The sequence below is a fragment of the Pseudophryne corroboree genome, chromosome 6, assembly GCF_028390025.1.
Source record: "Pseudophryne corroboree isolate aPseCor3 chromosome 6, aPseCor3.hap2, whole genome shotgun sequence".
NCBI lineage: Eukaryota > Metazoa > Chordata > Amphibia > Anura > Myobatrachidae > Pseudophryne > Pseudophryne corroboree.
This window is the reverse complement of record NC_086449.1, coordinates 593684407-593702237: the sequence shown is the minus strand read 5'-3', so window position 1 is coordinate 593702237 and position 17831 is coordinate 593684407. Positions and strand designations below refer to the sequence as shown.

General features: G+C 43.2%; 1 long non-coding RNA gene across 1 annotated transcript in view; it reads right to left on the bottom strand.

Moving 5' to 3' along the window:
- The window catches only part of LOC134935481 (uncharacterized), a 256413-nt gene extending 240139 nt beyond the window's left edge, over nucleotides 1–16274 (bottom strand). The window contains exon 1 of the long non-coding RNA XR_010180174.1: nucleotides 15970–16274. This is a non-coding gene — a long non-coding RNA (uncharacterized LOC134935481). The remainder of the gene's footprint in view (nucleotides 1–15969) is intronic.
- Nucleotides 16275–17831: the final 1557 nt, after the last annotated feature.

The following is a 17831-nucleotide window of genomic DNA, read 5'->3' as shown; positions in this document are numbered from 1 at the left end:
ACAGCATCTCCAGCATGCTCCAGTCACTTAAAAAAAATCTGCAATTGGTGGACTTATACGGCAGTACCCCAGGACTAATCCAGCAGTACCCCTGGACTCATACGGCAGTGTCACACAGGATGGCACTTTTCAAAAACTAGGCCACAAACAGCACCTCATGCAAAGATGTCGAAGAGGCGCAATGAGGTAGCTGTATAACTAAGCCAAGCGACACAAACAATTCCAACTGGAATTATACGTCCAAATCACTGGAATTATTTGGCAAGATCACTGTAATTAATAATTGTAAATCACTGACATTAATTGGCAAAATCACTGTAAATATACGTCCGAATCACTGGAATTCAATGACAAGATCACTGTAATTAATAATTATAAATCACTGACATTAATTGGCAAAATCACTGTAATTATACGTCCAAATCACTGGAATTAATTGGCAAGATCACTGTAATTATTAATTATAAATCACTGACATTAATTGGCAAAATCACTGGAATTATATGTCCAAATCACTGGAATAAAATGGCAAAATCTCGCTTTCGCCTGCCTAGTGAAGTGGAATCTAGATGGGATTTGGCACTGGGGACACAATACCTCCATCAATTGTTTAAATCCCACTGCACTAATGGCAGATACCGGGTGCACGTCTAACACCAACATAAGTGTCAAGGCCTCAGTTATGAGGGCTTCCATCGTCATGTGAAGCTGAACCACTAGTCATGAACATAGGCCAGGGCCTCAGCAGTTCCTTGCCACTTCGTGTCGTAAATGGCATATTGGCAAGTTTACGTTTCTCCTCAGACCATTTCAATTTCTTATTTTGGGTCTTTTTACTAAACTTTGGCTTTTTGGATTTTACATGCCCTCTACTATCACATTGGGCATCGGCCTCGGCAGACGACGTTGATGGCATTTCATCATCTATGTCATGGCTAGAGGCAGCAGCTTCAGCACTAGGAGGAAGTGGTTTTTGATCTTTCCCTATTTTATCCTCCAAATTTTTTTTCTTCATTATTTTTTGGGAGTTATATAAGACAATATGCGGCACAGGAATGACTGGAATGACTGATGAGACAGGACAGTACCACTGGTCTGATGCAGCTCAACACAACAACACTGTAAGGGACTTGTGGTTGTTGTTATTATTATTATTATTATTATACGGCAGCAGGGGACATATAGCAGCAGCGTATATCATCACTGGAATGACTGATGAGACAGGACACTACCACTGGTCTGATGCAGCACAACACAACAACACTGTAAGGGATTTGTGGTTGTTTTTATTATTATTATACGGCAGCAGTGGACATATAGCAGCAGCGTATATTGTCACTGGAATGACTGATGAACAGGACACTACCACTGTTCTGATGCAGCACAACACAACAACACTGTAAGAGACTTGTGGTTGTTGTTATTATTATTATTATTATTATTATTATACGGCAGCAGTAGACATATAGCAGCGTATATCATCACTGGAATTACTGATGAGACAGGACACTACCACTGGTCTGATGCAGCACAACACAACAACACTGTAAGGGATTTGTGGTTGTTTTTATTATTATTATACGGCAGCAGTGGACATATAGCAGCAGCGTATATCGTCACTGGAATGACTGATGAACAGGACACTACCACTGGTCTGATGCAGCACAACACAACAATACTGTAAGGGACTTGTGGTTGTTTTTATTATTATTATACGGCAGCAGTGGACATATAGCAGCAGCATATATCGTCACTGGAATGACTGATGAGACAGGACACAACACAACAACACTTTATACAGCTACACTGGATATATGGCAGCAGAGAACACCAACACTGTGACTGGCTGGACTGATGCAGCATAATACACTGACTACACTGGACTAAACAGCACAACACAGCACCACTTTATATAGGTACACTGGATATATGGCAGCAGAGGACACCAACACTGTGACGACACTGGACTGATGCAGCACAATACACTGACTACACTGGACTGGACTGAGCAGCACAACACAGCACAAGACTTGCCACCCCAGGAGGTCAAAGAAGCAATGGCTAAAAAGAGGTGTGCTTTCAAAACATTCAAATCTAATGGAGGGGAGGAGTCATTCCGGTATTACAAGGAATGCAATAAAAGAAGCAAAAAAAAATAAGAGCTGCTAAAATTGTAAACGAAAAGCAAATCGCTATAGAGAGTAAAGCCAACCCTAAAAAGTTTTATAAGTACATAAACAGTAAAAGGTTAAAGAAGAAGAGTGTAGGCCCATTAAAAAATGAACTGGGAGATTGATAAACGATGACAAAACAAAAGCGGAAATACTGAACTATTTTTTTTCCTAAGTATTCACCAGGGAGGATCCGACGGTGAGAGTGGTGCATAACAATAGTGAAGATAATGACGCTTGGCTTGATACTCTTTTAAATGAGGAAGTAGTCCTTGAGAGACAAAGTAAAATAAAGATTAATAAATCACCAGGCCCAGATAGCATTCATTTGAGGGTTATTATGGAGCTTAGGTCACAGCTAGCAAAACCCCTATACTTGATTTTCTATAGTTAAATTAGATCAAGCATGGTACCAAAGGATTGGCGCATAGCTGAGGTAGTGCCCTTATTTAAAAAGGGAACTAAAGATAATCCTGGTAACTATAGACCAGTTAGTTTAATCTCTATAGTGAGTAAAATATTGGAAGGAATTTTGAGGGATAGCATAGAGAATTATCTGCATGCTATTAAAAGTATTAGCAAAAGTCAGCACAGGTTTGTAAGGGGCAGATAATGTGAAACTAACTTAATTAGCTTCTACGAGGAAGTGAGCGAGAATCTTGACCAGGGAAAAGCAGTGGATGTGGTCTATTTAGATTTTGCAAAAGCCTTCTACACAGTGTCTCACGGTAGACTGATCATCAAATAAAGGGAACTTGGCCTAGGATATATTATTTGTACATGGATAAGTAATTGGCTGGATAACAGAGTAGAATGAGTAGTGGTCAATGGGATGTTCTCTAGCTGGGCACCAGTAGTCAGCAGAATACCGCAAGGGTCCGTATTTGGCCTGATTCTGTTCAATATATTTATCAATGATCTAGGAATAGGCCTGGAAAGTACAGTGTCAATCTTTGCAGATGATACTAAACTGTGTAGGGTATTTAATTCAGAAAGCGATGTGTCTCTACAACATGACTCATTTAAACTTGAAACTTGGGTGTCTAAATGGAGAATGAAATTCAATGTAGAAAAATGCAAAGTTATGCATTTTGGGACAAAAAACACATTTGCATCCTACGCTCTAAATGGGGAAAATATAGGAGTAATTGTGGTGGAAAAATATTTGGGGGTGCTCATAGATAATAGGCTTAACAACAGTTAAATGCAGCAAAGAAGGCAGCTAAAGTGTTTGCATGTATAAAATGGGGCATTGAGATGAGGGACGAGGGTGTAATCCTGCCGCTGTACAAATCATCGGTGCGTCCACACCTGGAATATTGTATTCAATTTTGGGCACCATATTATAAAAAAGATAGCGGGGAGCTAGAAAGAGTTCAAAGGTGAGCGACTAAATTGATTAAAGGGTTAAAGACACTGGAGTACGAGGAAAGGCTTACTAGTTTAAATATGTACATTATACACTAGAAAAGAGGCGTCTAAGAGGAGACGTTATTAATATATTCAAATATGTAAAGGGTCATTATAAGGAGTTAGCATGGAATTTGTTTATTAAAAGAACTCTGAAAAGGACACAAGGGCACTCACTGAGGCTAGTGGAGAGAAAATTCCATACACAACATAGGAAAGGGTTCTTCACGGTAAGGGCAATAAAGATTTGGAACTCCCTGCCGGAACAGGTAATAATGGCGGACTCTGTAAATGCATTTAAAAATGGATTGGACACATTTCTAACTGGAAAAAGTACCCAGGGCCATAGCATTTAACATATTGACATTATATATCTGGGAGTGGTAAGAACCATAGTTGTCAATTGATACTAAACCATTACTTCAGCAGGTACATTATAATATGCACAGCTTAACACAGAATACAGGTTGAGCCCGATGGGCTTTTTTCCTCTTTCCAACCTCACTAACTATGTAACTATGTAACAATGAATGGTGTCACGGAAATGGAGGAGAGGTGCCCCCCTACAGAGCAGGAGCTCGTGGCAGCTGACTCCGTAGACTCCCACAGTTTTGCCTCTGATGGATGTTACAGCAACATTAAACTGAAGTAAAACATAAGGATAATATTCTACCCAAAATCTAGAACAATGAAAGACTACTTTCAAACAACAAATTTGAGTCCACTTAAACTAGGTACAAACCGTCAGATTTTTTGGGGCCAGCCCGAAACTTGGATGATTTTTCAGGAAATTGCAGGCTCCAATATCTGAGCTACAAACTAACAGACTGTATTTAAGTTAATAATTTCTGCCACATCACATGGCATTTACATATATCCGCCCGCAAGGAGGATAACATAGTGATAGGAAGACATAGGAAATATGGACAGATTATTGAGAATGCACACACACTGATCGATATCGGGAGATTGTGGCTAAGATTTTTGGTTTGGATTGCCAGATCAGAAAATCGATCATTCATGTGTGTGGGCAAGATGTTTTTAGAATTATCGGCGAAACACCAAAATGTTCAATTGTACACACTATACAATAATCTTGGTCGTTCTTCCAAATATTGGCAACTTGGCACAATATTTGTATAGTGTGTACCTAGCTTTACTCTTCACAACAAACAACTCCAGTTTGAGCAACATGTACACTCATCACTTAAATCTTTGTTAGGAATGCTGCAAGATCTTTCCACTTCATCTAGAACTACTTATTTGTATCCTTCTAGTTTACTAAAAATATGTGAATTCGCAGGTGTACCAATGTAATTTTACCTTTACATATTTTTGAAAGTCCTGTCTGAATTACCATTGCCTTTTCCTTACTGTCACAACCTCCCAATTCTAACAGCCTACTTTAAAATTCAACTTATGCAACTTTATAATCTTCAGTTTTATTTCATATGAAACTATGTTATTGCTGTTGAACATACACATTTACCAACATTGTACTTTCACCTGCACTCCTGCAATTCTACTGTTCAGTCTCTATCATACAAGTTCCCCTCCTATTTCAAATTTTCCACCAATCAATAACCTCCACTTCTACTAACAGTAGGTGTCCCACAAGGTTCTATTCTTGAACCTCTGATATTCTCTCTCTATACATCTTCTTTAGGTAAGCTAATTTTCTCTTTTTGTTTCGATATGCGGATGATACTCAATTTGTCCTTTCCTCTCCTGACATCTTCCCCTCTCTCCTCTCTTGTATCTCTAACAGTCTCCCTGCTACCTCTTCTTGGATGTCCCAGCACTTACTGTAACATGTCAAAAACTGAGCTGGTCATCTTTTCACACTCCCACATAACCTCACTTTCTACAATTTCATTATTAATTGATGGCATAAATACTTATCTCCTCTAGTCCTCAAGTACACTGTCTTGGAGTTATCCTTAACTCCTCCCTCTCATTTAAACCACATTCAGTACCTCTCGCAAACCTGCCATTTCCATCTCAAAAATATTTCCAGGATCAGACCATATCTCACCCTGGAAGCTACTAAAATCCTCATACAGTCACTGGTCATCTCCAGATTGGACTACTGTAATCTCCTATTATCTGTCCTCCCTGACAAATGCCTTTATCCACTCCAATTTATCCTCAATGCTGCTGACTGTATCATTATCTCCAAATATACTATTTGCACCTCCCCACTCTTACAAGCCCTACACTGACTCCTGTTCCCCTTCAGAATCCTATTTCAAGCTTGCTACACTCACTTCTAAGGGCCTTACCCATTACCCCCTGATTTAAATCTCTGACCTTATCTCCCTTTACATTCCTGCCCATCCTCTTTGCTCCACAAATGCATGCCACCTCTCCTCCCAACCGATTGCTTCCTCTTATTTCTGCCTCCAATATTTTGCATGTGCTACTACCTATCACTAGAATTATCTTCCTCTCCCCATCATACTAGCCACCTCTCTACAAAACTTCAAGCGGGCGCTCAAGACCCACTTCTTCATGAAACCCAACTATCTCTCATCCTAAGCCTCTGTTCCATGCTCACTATATACTCCATCTGGGTCACCCTTTTCTGTCTGCCCCTCCCCATTAGAATGTAAGTTGTCATGAGCAGTACCCTATTCCATCATGTACTTTCCTTCTCTTAATTAGACTATATACTACACCATACTCCTTACAAAGGCACCTAGCCCTCAGTTTCTGCCACCCTGATGCTTATTTCAGTGTCATGTCCATTGATGCAGTAATGTTTATATATCATCTACTTGTCCTACATTGTCTTTTACTGTAAGTCACTGTTTTTCTTGTTTTGTTCACTTGTTTATGTACTTTGTTAGGTGCTGTGGAAACCTTGTGGCACCATATAAATAAATGATACTATAAGAACAATAATAGGGGTTTTTTACATTTATTTCTGATTTCTACATGTACAGATGTGTCCTTACACATCTTTGTGAAAAGGGATGCATGTCATGGTGTTGCCACGATTGCGGCAATGCCACGTAACTACCAGTTCTTTGCCCTGCTACAATTCCCAGGTGCATGCATGTGAATGCCACCATGTAAACCAAATGTAACTACAGGTAGAATACCGGCCCACTACCCATGCTCATACAATGGCTGAGTCCATCTCTTTATGTAGGGAAGCAGGAGCGTCTTACTCCTGCTGCCTGTGACCACAGTGTTTGGTGCATACTGTAGCTGGTGTGTGCATACGCATGCACCCGTGAGCATCACACTATGCTAGGAACCTTTGTCTGTGATGCAAATGCATCGCAGGCAAGGATGTATAAGGACACATCTGTACAAAGTCCTACAGAGAAAGGCTTGAAAATAAAGAGGGTAGAAAAGCATTGCATTGCACCATAATAGCTGCACACAGAGTAAAATATCAGAGGCACAGCATAATGTTTTTCATAATCTAAATACTGTACATTTGGTAGTTTATAAAATTAAGTCTCAACAATAAATTGACCAACTTAACAGTATGTTTCACAACATAAGTGTAATTATGGCAATGATGTGGTCTGGGTCCGACTGGGCCACTAGGGTACAAGGGAAACCCCAGGGGGCCCCACTGACTTAGGGCCAACCAGGGCTGGACTGCCCATCTGGCACTTCTGGCATATGCCAACAGGGCCACCAATGGTCTGTGTGCAGCCCAGCTTCCACCTCTCTGGGTTTCCTTCCCCCCTGCCCGAAGTGTCTCTTTCCAAGAAAGGTGGGGACATTCCACAAGCATCCCCCCTTCCCCTGACTCACTGCATGTTCCCGGCGGGAAGTGTCCGCGCCCCATTTAACTTCCGAACAATGCCAGGGCTAAAAAACATCCTCAGTCCATTCCTGGAGCCTACCACCTTCTCTATTGATCAGGTTCCAGACTGTGCTCTTGAATTATACATTAAACATATACAGATGGAGCCATCTTCATCTTGGCCTTTAATAGGATTGAACCAGGGCAGTCGGACTTAATCTCCTGCTGTAATGACTTAATCCCCTGATGTATTGTTCTCTCTGTATTGTATTGCATCTTAAAACAATAGATGAAGGGCTTATGCTAATAAGCCTTGGTGTGCCTAGGCACAGCAGAGAAGCCAAGATGAGTGTGGCTCCATCTTATTATATAATACTGCACAGTACTATATTTTCTTCAGTGCATTAATCTGGTAAATTATTATGTATGAAATATATTTACAAAGGGGCCCAGACCATGCACTCTCTAATGTTTAGCCAAGCCTCTGTGTTGCCATGAGCCCCTACCACTGCATTCCGCCAGTGGGCCCTTCATGCCCCAGTAAACAGAGGATGTGGGGATGTAAAATGAACGTGAAGTGATAGAGTGAAAAACCATAGTAATGGGTACTGTATATCTCCTTCTGTGAATTAGATTATAGTACACTAAGTTTGGTTTGAAAGGTAAAAGGTATAAATACTGTGAATAAAAACAATAACAAATTATAATACAAAAAAAATAGTGGGTTGTGGAAAATATATTTGGTGAAAAGTAACAATAACTACAGAAGTTTGATGCAATAACATATATTTAAGGTGTAATACCAGGTAATAAGAATTGCCTGTAAAGAATGATAAGAATTATATTAAGTTGGCATAAATATCTCATAGTTCATATACTCATTGTAAGGTGTGTGTTGCTGATAGGTGTTATGGAGGATGGCGGGATTGCAACAGCAAGGTGTTCTGTGTTTGTATGCTCAACACCATAATAGGCTCTGATTTTATATACCAGTTACCACAATGGCCTCCATTTTCTACAAGCCTACAGAAGCTCATTGAAGAGGAATGGGTGTAACCACATGCCACATGGGGCGTGGCCAATGAAAATGGGGACATGATAAACATATGGGGGGCGAGATAAACATATGACCCCAATAGTGCAGTGCCAGATACCCATATGCCCCCAATAGTGCCAGATACACATATGACCCCAGTAGTGCAGTGCAAGATGCACATTTGCCCCCATAGTGCCAGATATGCCCCCACAGTGCCAGATACAAATATGCTCCCACAGTGCCAGGTATACCCATGACCCCACAGTGCCAGATACACATATGCCCCCCCATTGCCAGATAGACATATGCCCCCTAGTGTCTGGTACACACATGACACCCCTGTGCATGTTACCGATACTGTGTCAGGGGAGGAGAGCATAGCATGCGCCTCTCCTGCCCCTCAGTGCTCAGTCCAGTCTTTGGCAGCATCATGTATCTCAAATCAGGCGCTGGTTCATGAGCCAATCAAAGCTCACGGTCTGGAAGCCAATCAGGAGCCACAACTGCCGGTCCACAAGCTCTGATTGGCTAATACACTGGCACCTCATTTTAGATACATGCCGCTGCCGGAGACTGGACTGAGCACTGAGGGGCAGGAGATGTGCGCGCTGTGCTCTCCTCCCCTCACACACAGCAGCCAGCAGCTACAAGCATGGTGGACTGGTCGGTGGTACTGCATACCGGCTGGCAATTTCTTATGCCGTACTTGCAGCACTAGACATGCTATTAGAAGGGGGATGTGAATAATATAATGTAATATGTGTGTGCTATGGGAAGGGGGGTTGTGTATAATGCAATATAGTATGGGTGTGCTATGGGGAAGGGGAAGGCTGTGCATAATGTAATTTATGCTGCATGTACAGTACTGGAGGCAGTGGCAGATTCAGGAAGGGGGGGCACCCAGGCACATGACCCCCCCCCCCCCCCCACACACACACACACACACACACACACACACACTCCCTTCCTGTATTTAAATTGATTTTTAAGTCATTTATTTCTCATTTTATTGCAACTGCATGAATGAGGCTGCTGCTGTCAGCCCTCCCCATAAAGTTATGATTAATCTCAGTGGTGGGCTGTAGCTGGCAGGCACAGTCAGGACCAGTCATGGCTCTGCAGTCTTCATTTTAAGCGTCCCGAGCTGGCCGGCAGCCACCTTGAAGTGGAACATGCAGCAGTGGCTGGGTGTTGGTGTGCCTGTGTGTGGGCTCATATCTTGTGGCATAATGTGAATTTCGCCTCCTACTGTGTGGCATAATGTGAATTTGGCTCATACTGTGTGGCATGATGTGAATTTCGGCTCATACTGTGTGGCATAATGTGAATTTGGCTCATACTATGTGGCATAATGTGAATTTGGCTCATACTGTGTGGCATAATGTGAATTTCGGCTCATACTGTGTGGCATAATGTGAATTTGGCTCATACTGTGTGGCATAATGTGAATTTGGCTCATACTGTGTGGCATAATGTGAATTTCGGCTCATACTGTGTGGCATAATGTGAATTTGGCTCATATTGTGTGGCATAATGTGAATTTGGCTCATACTGTGTGGCATAATGTGAATTTTGGCTTATACTATATAGTGTAATGTGAATAAGGGGCACTACTGTCAGTAGCTAGTGAGCATGGGGACATGTGTGACAAATGCTGGTGTTCTGCAAAGGAGGAATCCGATGGCATAGAAAGAGGCAAATGTGGCTCTGGTGACGTGTATATTTAAACTTTACTTGTGTTATATTAAAACTGAAATGCTTGTCCCCTTAAATCTCCCATCATTTTCAGAGTAGCCCACTCAAAGACAGGGTGTAGGTGCTGGGGGTCCAAGGGGCTATTCCAAAAGTTCTCATATCCAAAAAATAATAAAAAATTGATTGTTATTTACAGTGTACGCATATAGTTAACATACAATATATGGGACGGGGGTCCTGTTATCACTTGATCTTAGAATGTAAATCATTTGGAAGATGAAGACTGAGATTTTAGAGAAATACAGTTTGTTTGTATTTTTATCTCAGAGTCATACATAGTAGACACTTCAGTTAAGTAATCCCTAGAAGAAGAATACATACAAAATTAATTCAGGACCATGCCTCATTCTTAGTTCTCTTAAGTGGGTATTGCTAATCAACAAGATATGCAATTGGGAGCAATGTCTCAAGATGTCATCAAATACTGACATACAGTACAGTACAGTACAACACTGTTTACCTAGGAAAAATGTAAATATTTTAAGTGTATAAAAAATGATGATTTTAATTCCATAAACCACACAGGCAGCTGTTGTTTACAGTTTTCATCCTGGAAGAGGTAGTGGGAGATCAAAATATTTTCATCATTTTCATTTAAATCATTTTTGTATTTACTAAAATTACTACCATGGATTAAAAATAAATAGTACATAAAATGGAAATGGAAATGAATCGAAAGGATAACCCATTAAATGCTGAAAATATAGTTTAAAACCAGAAAAAAGTCACTGTGCTTTGAATGCACCGCAATATATAAAGTTTACAGTATATGTCAGATTTAATACTCTTTTTGACATTTTTCCAAATTAAATGTTCTCGTCTATCAGAATTAGAGTAATTGTTGGAGCAGAGTTAGATTTTTCTCTCAAACAGTGGACGGTACAAAGCATCTGATTCAGAGGTGGATGCTAATCAGATGTTCATGCGGATTTCTGATTGTATTTGATATCCACATGCTCAGGAGCTACTCTGCACAGATCTGGTCCTGTGAAATGGGTCGCAGTGACCATAGCATGATTTAAATGCTGCCTCAGAGCTGAAGATGGGTGGTGGTGTTGGCCCCATTTTCTGAGCAGCCCGTAGCCAGCGGCTGCATACTTGGATGCACTTTCACTGGCCAAGGCAGTGTAGTTCTACCGGACATCCTGACTAGCATGAGATGTCCGATGGACGAGAAATGTTCTTGCACAGGATCCTATGCTGCATCTTTGGACACAAGCAGCTGATCAAAGGAGCTGGCAATGGATGATTTTTTACACAAGATGCCTCCTGTGGAATTTGCATATTTTCACACAGCCGATGCATACAAAGACACAGCAGTGGTACCATTTGCATCTACTTCTGAATCAGGCTCAAAGCACTGTAGCCTGCTCTTTTACTTACACTTTATTTTTGCCCTTAGTTGTTGAATATGAATGGTCAATGGCCCTCATTCCGAGTTGTTCGCTCGTTAGACGCTTTTTGCAGCAATGCACACGCTAAGCCGCCGCCCTCTGGGAGTGACTCTTAGCTTAGCTGAATTGCGAACGATGTATTCGCAATATTGCGAAATGATTTTACTTTGCAGTTTCTGAGTAGCTCGAGACTTAATCTTCCAGTGCGATCAGTACAGTGTTTGTCGTTCCTGGTTTGACGTCACAAACACACCCAGCGTTTGCCCAGGCACTCCCCCGTTTCTCCAGCCACTCACGCGTTTTTCCCAGAAATGGCAGCGTTTTTTCACACACTCCCATAAAACGGCCAGTTTCCGCCCAGAAACACCCATTTCCTGTCAATCACACAACGATCACCAGAACGAAGAAAAAACCTTGTAATGCCGTGAGTAAAATACCAAGCTTCTTAGCAAATTTACTTGGCGCAGCCACAGTGCAAAAATTGCGCATGCGCAGTTTGCGGAAAATCGCTGCGATGCGATGAAAAAGAACGAGCGAACAACTCGGAATGAGGGCCAATGCTCTTAATGTGCTCTGTAGGTCATATATAACACCATGACTGACCTTTTTCTAGCCTCCAAATTGTATTATATAATTATAGAATGATTAGACTTATTCTTATCTGGACTTCAGATATTAAATTTTTTTTAAAAAAATTCTCAAAACAGTTTGAAAACTGATGAACTCAGACAATAGAGAGGATACATTTTTTGGCTACATTTGAGCAAGGAATAGAGGGTTGACTGGCTCAAACACAATTTTAAACTCAAAAGCAGTAATTTCAATATGCTAATCAAAATAGGATTTTAATACCTAGCAGTAAATCCTTTTTTCTTAGATCGTAGAGGATGCTGGGGATGCTTTAAGAACCATGGGGTATAGACGGGATCCGCAGGAGACATGGGCCCACTATAAGACTTTGAATGGGTGTGAACTGGCTCCTCCCTCTATGCCCCTCCTCCAGACTCCAGTTATAGGAACTGTGCCCAGGGAGACGGACATTTTGAGGAAAATGATTTATTTCATTCATGTAAACTATAGTGAGTCACATACCAGCTCACACCACTAACACGCCGTACATATGGCATTCAACAACAACGCATGCAACGGCATGACCAACAACAGTCACAGATTGACTGAACTCAACGCAACATGAGCGTAACTATAACCAAACTGCAGATACAGCCCGCACTGGGACGGGCGCCCAGCATCCTCTACGGACTAAGAGAAAAGGATTTACCGGTAGGTATTAAAATCCTATTTTCTCATGCGTCCTAGAAGATGCTGGGGATGCTTCAAGAACCATGGGGTTTATACCAAAGCTCTAGAACGGGCGGGAGAGTGCGGATGACTCTGCAGCACCGATTGACCAAACAAGAGGTCCTCCTCAGCCAGGGTATCAAACTTGTAAAACTTTGCAAAGGTGTTTGAACCCGACCAAGTAGCAGCTCGGCAAAGTTGTAACGCCGAGACTCCCCTGCCGCCCAGGATGAGCCAACCTTTCTGGTAGAATGGGCTTTCACCGATTTCGGTAACGGCAATCCTGCCGTAGAATGAGCCTGCTGAATCATATTACAAATCCAGTACGCAATAGTCTGCTTAGAAGCAGGAGCCCAAATCTTGTTGGGAGCCCACAGGACAAACAGAGCCTCTGTTTTCCTAATCTGCGCCGTTCTGGTGACATAGATCTTCAAAGCTCTGACCACATTGAGAGACTTTGACTCCGACAAGACGTCAGTAGCCACTGGCACCACAATAGGCTGGTTAACATGAAATGATGAAACCACTTTTGGCAGAAATTGCTGACGAGTTCTCAACTCCGCTCTATCAGCATGGAAAATCAAATGGGGGCTTTTGTGAGACAAAGCCGCCAACTCAGACTCTCGCCTTGCAGACGCCAAGGCCAACAACATGACCACTTTCCAAGTAAGGAATTTTAACTCAACCTTGCGCAAAGGTTCAAACCAATGTGATTGCAAGAATTGCAACACCACATTAAGGTCCCATGGTGCCACTGGGGGATGTGCAGCACGCCTTTTACGAAGGTCTGAACTTCTGGATGGGAGGCCAATTCTTTTTGAAAAAAGATCGACAAGGCCGAAATCTGTACTTTAACAGAGCCTAACTTTAGGCCCGCATCCACACCTGCTTGTAGGAAATGGAGCAAACGCCCCAGGTGAAATTCTTCCATAGGAGCCTTCTTGGATTCACACCAAGACACATATTTTCTCCAAATATGGTGATAATGCTTTGCCGTTACTTCTTTTCTAGCCTGAAGAAGTGTAGGAATGACTTCACTGGGAATACCCTTTCGGGCTAGGATTTGGCGCTCAACCACCACGCCATCAAACGCAGCCGCAGTAAGTCCTGATACACGCACGGCCCCTGTTGTGACAGGTCCTCCTGAAGAGGAAGAGGCCAGGGATCTTCTATGAGCAACTCCTGAAGATCTGGATACCAATCCGGAACAATGAGGATTGCCTGAACCCTTGTTCTTCTTATAATTTTTATCACCTTTGGAATGAGTGGAAGTGGAGGGAACACATAGACCAACTGAAACACCCACGGTGTCACTAGGGCATCCACAGCTATCGCCTGAGGGTCCCTTGACCTGGAACAATATCTCTGAAGTTTCTTGTTTAGGCGGGACGCCATCATGTCCACTTGAGGAACTCCCCAACGACTTGTCACTTCTGCAAAGACCTCTTGATGAAGACCCCACTCTCCTGGATGGAGATCGTGTCTGCTGAGGAAGTCTGCTTCCCAGTTGTCCACTCCTGGAATGAAGACTGCTGCCAGAGCGCTGGCATGTCTTTCAGCTCAGCAAAGGATCTTCGTGGCCTCGGCCAACGCCGCTCTGCTCTTTGTTCCGCCTTGGCGGTTTATGTACGCCACTGCTGTCACGTTGTCTGACTGAATCAAGACCGGCAGACCTCGAAGAAGATGTTCTGCTTGCTGTATGCCGTTGTGGATGGCTCTAAATTCCAGAATGTTTATGTGTAGACAAGCTTCCTGGCTTGACCACTTTCCCTGAAAGTTTCTTCCCTGTGTGACTGCTCCCCAGCCTCGGAGGCTTGCATCCGTGGTCACCAGGATCCAATCCTGAATCCCGAACCTGCGTCCCTCCAGAAGGTGAGAACTGTGCAGCCACCACAGAAGGGAAATTCTGGTCCTTGGAGATAGAATTATTTTCCGGTGCATGTCCAGGTGAGACGTGGACCACCGGTCCAGCAGGTTCCACTGAAACATCCTGGCATAGAACCTGCCATACGGAATGGCCTCATAGGCCGCCACCATCTTCTCCATCAACCGAGTGCAGTGAAGAACTGACACCCTTGCCAGTTTCAGAATCTGTTTTACCATGTTCTGTATTTCCAGAGCTTTTTCCACTGGAAAAAAAACTCTCTGCAATTCTGTATCCAGAATCATACCCAGGAACGACAGCCGTGTCGTTGGATCCAACTGTGATTTTGGCAAATGTAGGAGCCAACCGTGTTGTTGAAAAATCATCAGTGAAAGAGCAATGTCACAGGCCACCGGGTGGTGAAGTGGCGGTGTTTCGTACCTTAATTTCCCCTGATGATGTCGGTCCCAGTCTTCTTGGACTTTGCTTTCTTGTCACCTCTGGATACCCAGCAGAAGGATGAGGCCCCCAAACAGACCCCATACAAACAAGTCACCACACTTTTGGACAGTGACTGGTATTTTATTATCACCAATAAGGTGTCATTGCTATTGTGTTAAACGGTTTAGTAGGGTAGAATTGAAATTAAGCAATGTCACTATATATAGGAACAGATCAATATGCAGATCAGCAGTTCGAGATCATATGGTATCACAGGTAATATAGTCAAGCATTAAACATTTTAGTTACATATAACAAATTCACGGCTTTTAGGAGAACTCACAATTTATAGTATTTCTTCAATATATTCGTAAATGAATTTCTCACAATTTATTTATCGTATACTATTACGTCACTATTAACCATAACCTTAAATGTCTACCAATTGACTGGCAGCAAGTAACCAGAAACGGTGTCCAAATTAGTGTCCCAAGTGTCCACACGGTGGCTGTAGAGCTCTTCCCCTCTCTGTCTGTAGTAACAAATGGGAATATTGCTGCATGAGGGAAGCACCTGGCTGAGTTGGCAAGGGTTGGCTGGCTGTCAAGTTGAGCTGCTGCTGAAATGGTCTCACTGACTGACAATACCTCTAACTGTCTGTCTGACCCTGGCAGCCTCAGGTGATGGGTGACAGGGGTCTTAGTCTGTGCTGACAGACGTAAACAGGGCTGACTGGAGAATGACACACAAAGGGGTTCTGACTGTCACTTGGGTATGGCTGGCTGTGCTGAGGCACTGTTACAGACACAATGTGAAGGGGCAAGGTTACTCACTGTTCCCCACAGCTGCACTCCATCCTCTCACTGTCAGGCGGCCTCTTCAGTGCTTCCCAGCTGTGATGACAGAGACTCCATGCTGCTTCACTTGCAGCTCGCACGCTAATATGATTCCTGTCAGCACTTCTCTCTCAGCAGCTGTGACGCTTCCTTCCCTAACGTCTCACTCAGTTGTCGGGCGCTGACGACTCCACTTGCGACCGCTCTCCTTTCGCCGCTGGTCACCCCTTTCAGTGCTCTCTGGACGACAACTCTCCACACTGCAGCCTCACACACTCTCCTCAGAGCAGTAACCCCGTCTCCTCAGCTTCCCGCTCTGTAAAGGTCATGGGGTCAGCCAATCGCAGGGTACTTTTCTCCTAGCTCTCTGGCTGTGACAGTTGGGCTCCTATGGTTCTAGACTTGACTCCCCTGGGTCCTAGTGCCCCCCATGTCAGCTCCTGCTGACATCACTAAAAGTTAGGGGATAGTTAACCTATGCAGTGCTGCGTTGCTAGGCATGGGCCTGTACTGTAGTGGGAACACCACAGGATAGTGCCACAGCAACATGCTTCAACAATTGCTCCTTGGACCTCGCCTTTATGAGGAGATCGTCCAAGTACAGGATAATTGTGATTCCCTGCTTGCGCAGGAGAACCATAATTTCCGCCATAACCTTGGTGAAAATCCTCGGAGCCGTGGACAGACCAAACGGCAACATCTGAAATTGGTAATGACAATCCTGCACAGCAAATCTCAGGTAAGCCTGATGTGGAGGATATATGGGGACATGTAAGTAGGCATCTTTTATGTCGGAAGCGCCACCTTTTTGGATAGATGCGATAAAGTTTTGTTTACTGTGGGGATTGACTCCCACCTTTCCCTATCCCCAGAGGGGAACAGATAGGCCATTGGAATTCTTTTGGGAACATGTATCTTTTTGTCAGTGTTTTCCCAAGCTTTTTCAAAAATTGCGTTCAGTTCATGAGAGGGAGGAAATGTTACCTCAGGTTTCTTTCCTTTAAACATTCAGACCCTAGTATCAGGAACAGCAGGGTCCTCAGTGATATGTAATACATCTTTTATCACCACAATCATGTACTGAATACTCTTAGCCAGTTTTGGATGTAATCTGGCATCACTATAGTGACAGTCGACACTGGAATCAGAGGGGGTCATTCCGAGTTGTTCGCTCTTTATTTTTTTCTCGCAACGGAGCGATTAGTCGCTAATGCGCATGCACAATGTCCGCAGTGCGACTGCGCCAAGTAAATTTGCTATGCAGTTAGGTATTTTACTCACGGCATTACAAGGTTTTTTCTTCGTTCTGGTGATCGTAATGTGATTGACAGGAAGTGGGTGTTTCTGGGCGGAAACTGTCCGTTTTATGGGTGTGTGCGAAAAAACGCTACCGTTTCTGGGAAAAACGCGGGAGTGGCTGGAGAAACGGAGGAGTGTCTGGGCGAACGCTGGGTGTGTTTGTGACATCAAACCAGGAACGACAAGCACTGAACTGATCGCAGATGCCGAGTAAGTGTGGAGCTACTCAGAAACTGCTAAGAAGTGTCTATTCGCAATTTTGCTAATCTTTCGTTCGCAATTTTGATAAGCTAGATTCACTCCCAGTAGGCGGCGGCTTAGCGTGTGCAAAGCTGCTAAAAGCAGCTTGCGAGCGAACAACTCAGAATGAGGGCCAGAGTCCGTGTCGGTGTCTGTATCTGCTATCTGGGCAAATGCCCGTTTCTGTGACCCCGAAGGGGTCTGGACCTGTGACAAAGCATCTTCCATGGATTTCCTCCATGTCTGGTTCTTAGACTCAGATTTATCAAATCTCTTAGCCAACTTAGTCACATTTGCGTTTAAAACACTTAACATATTGA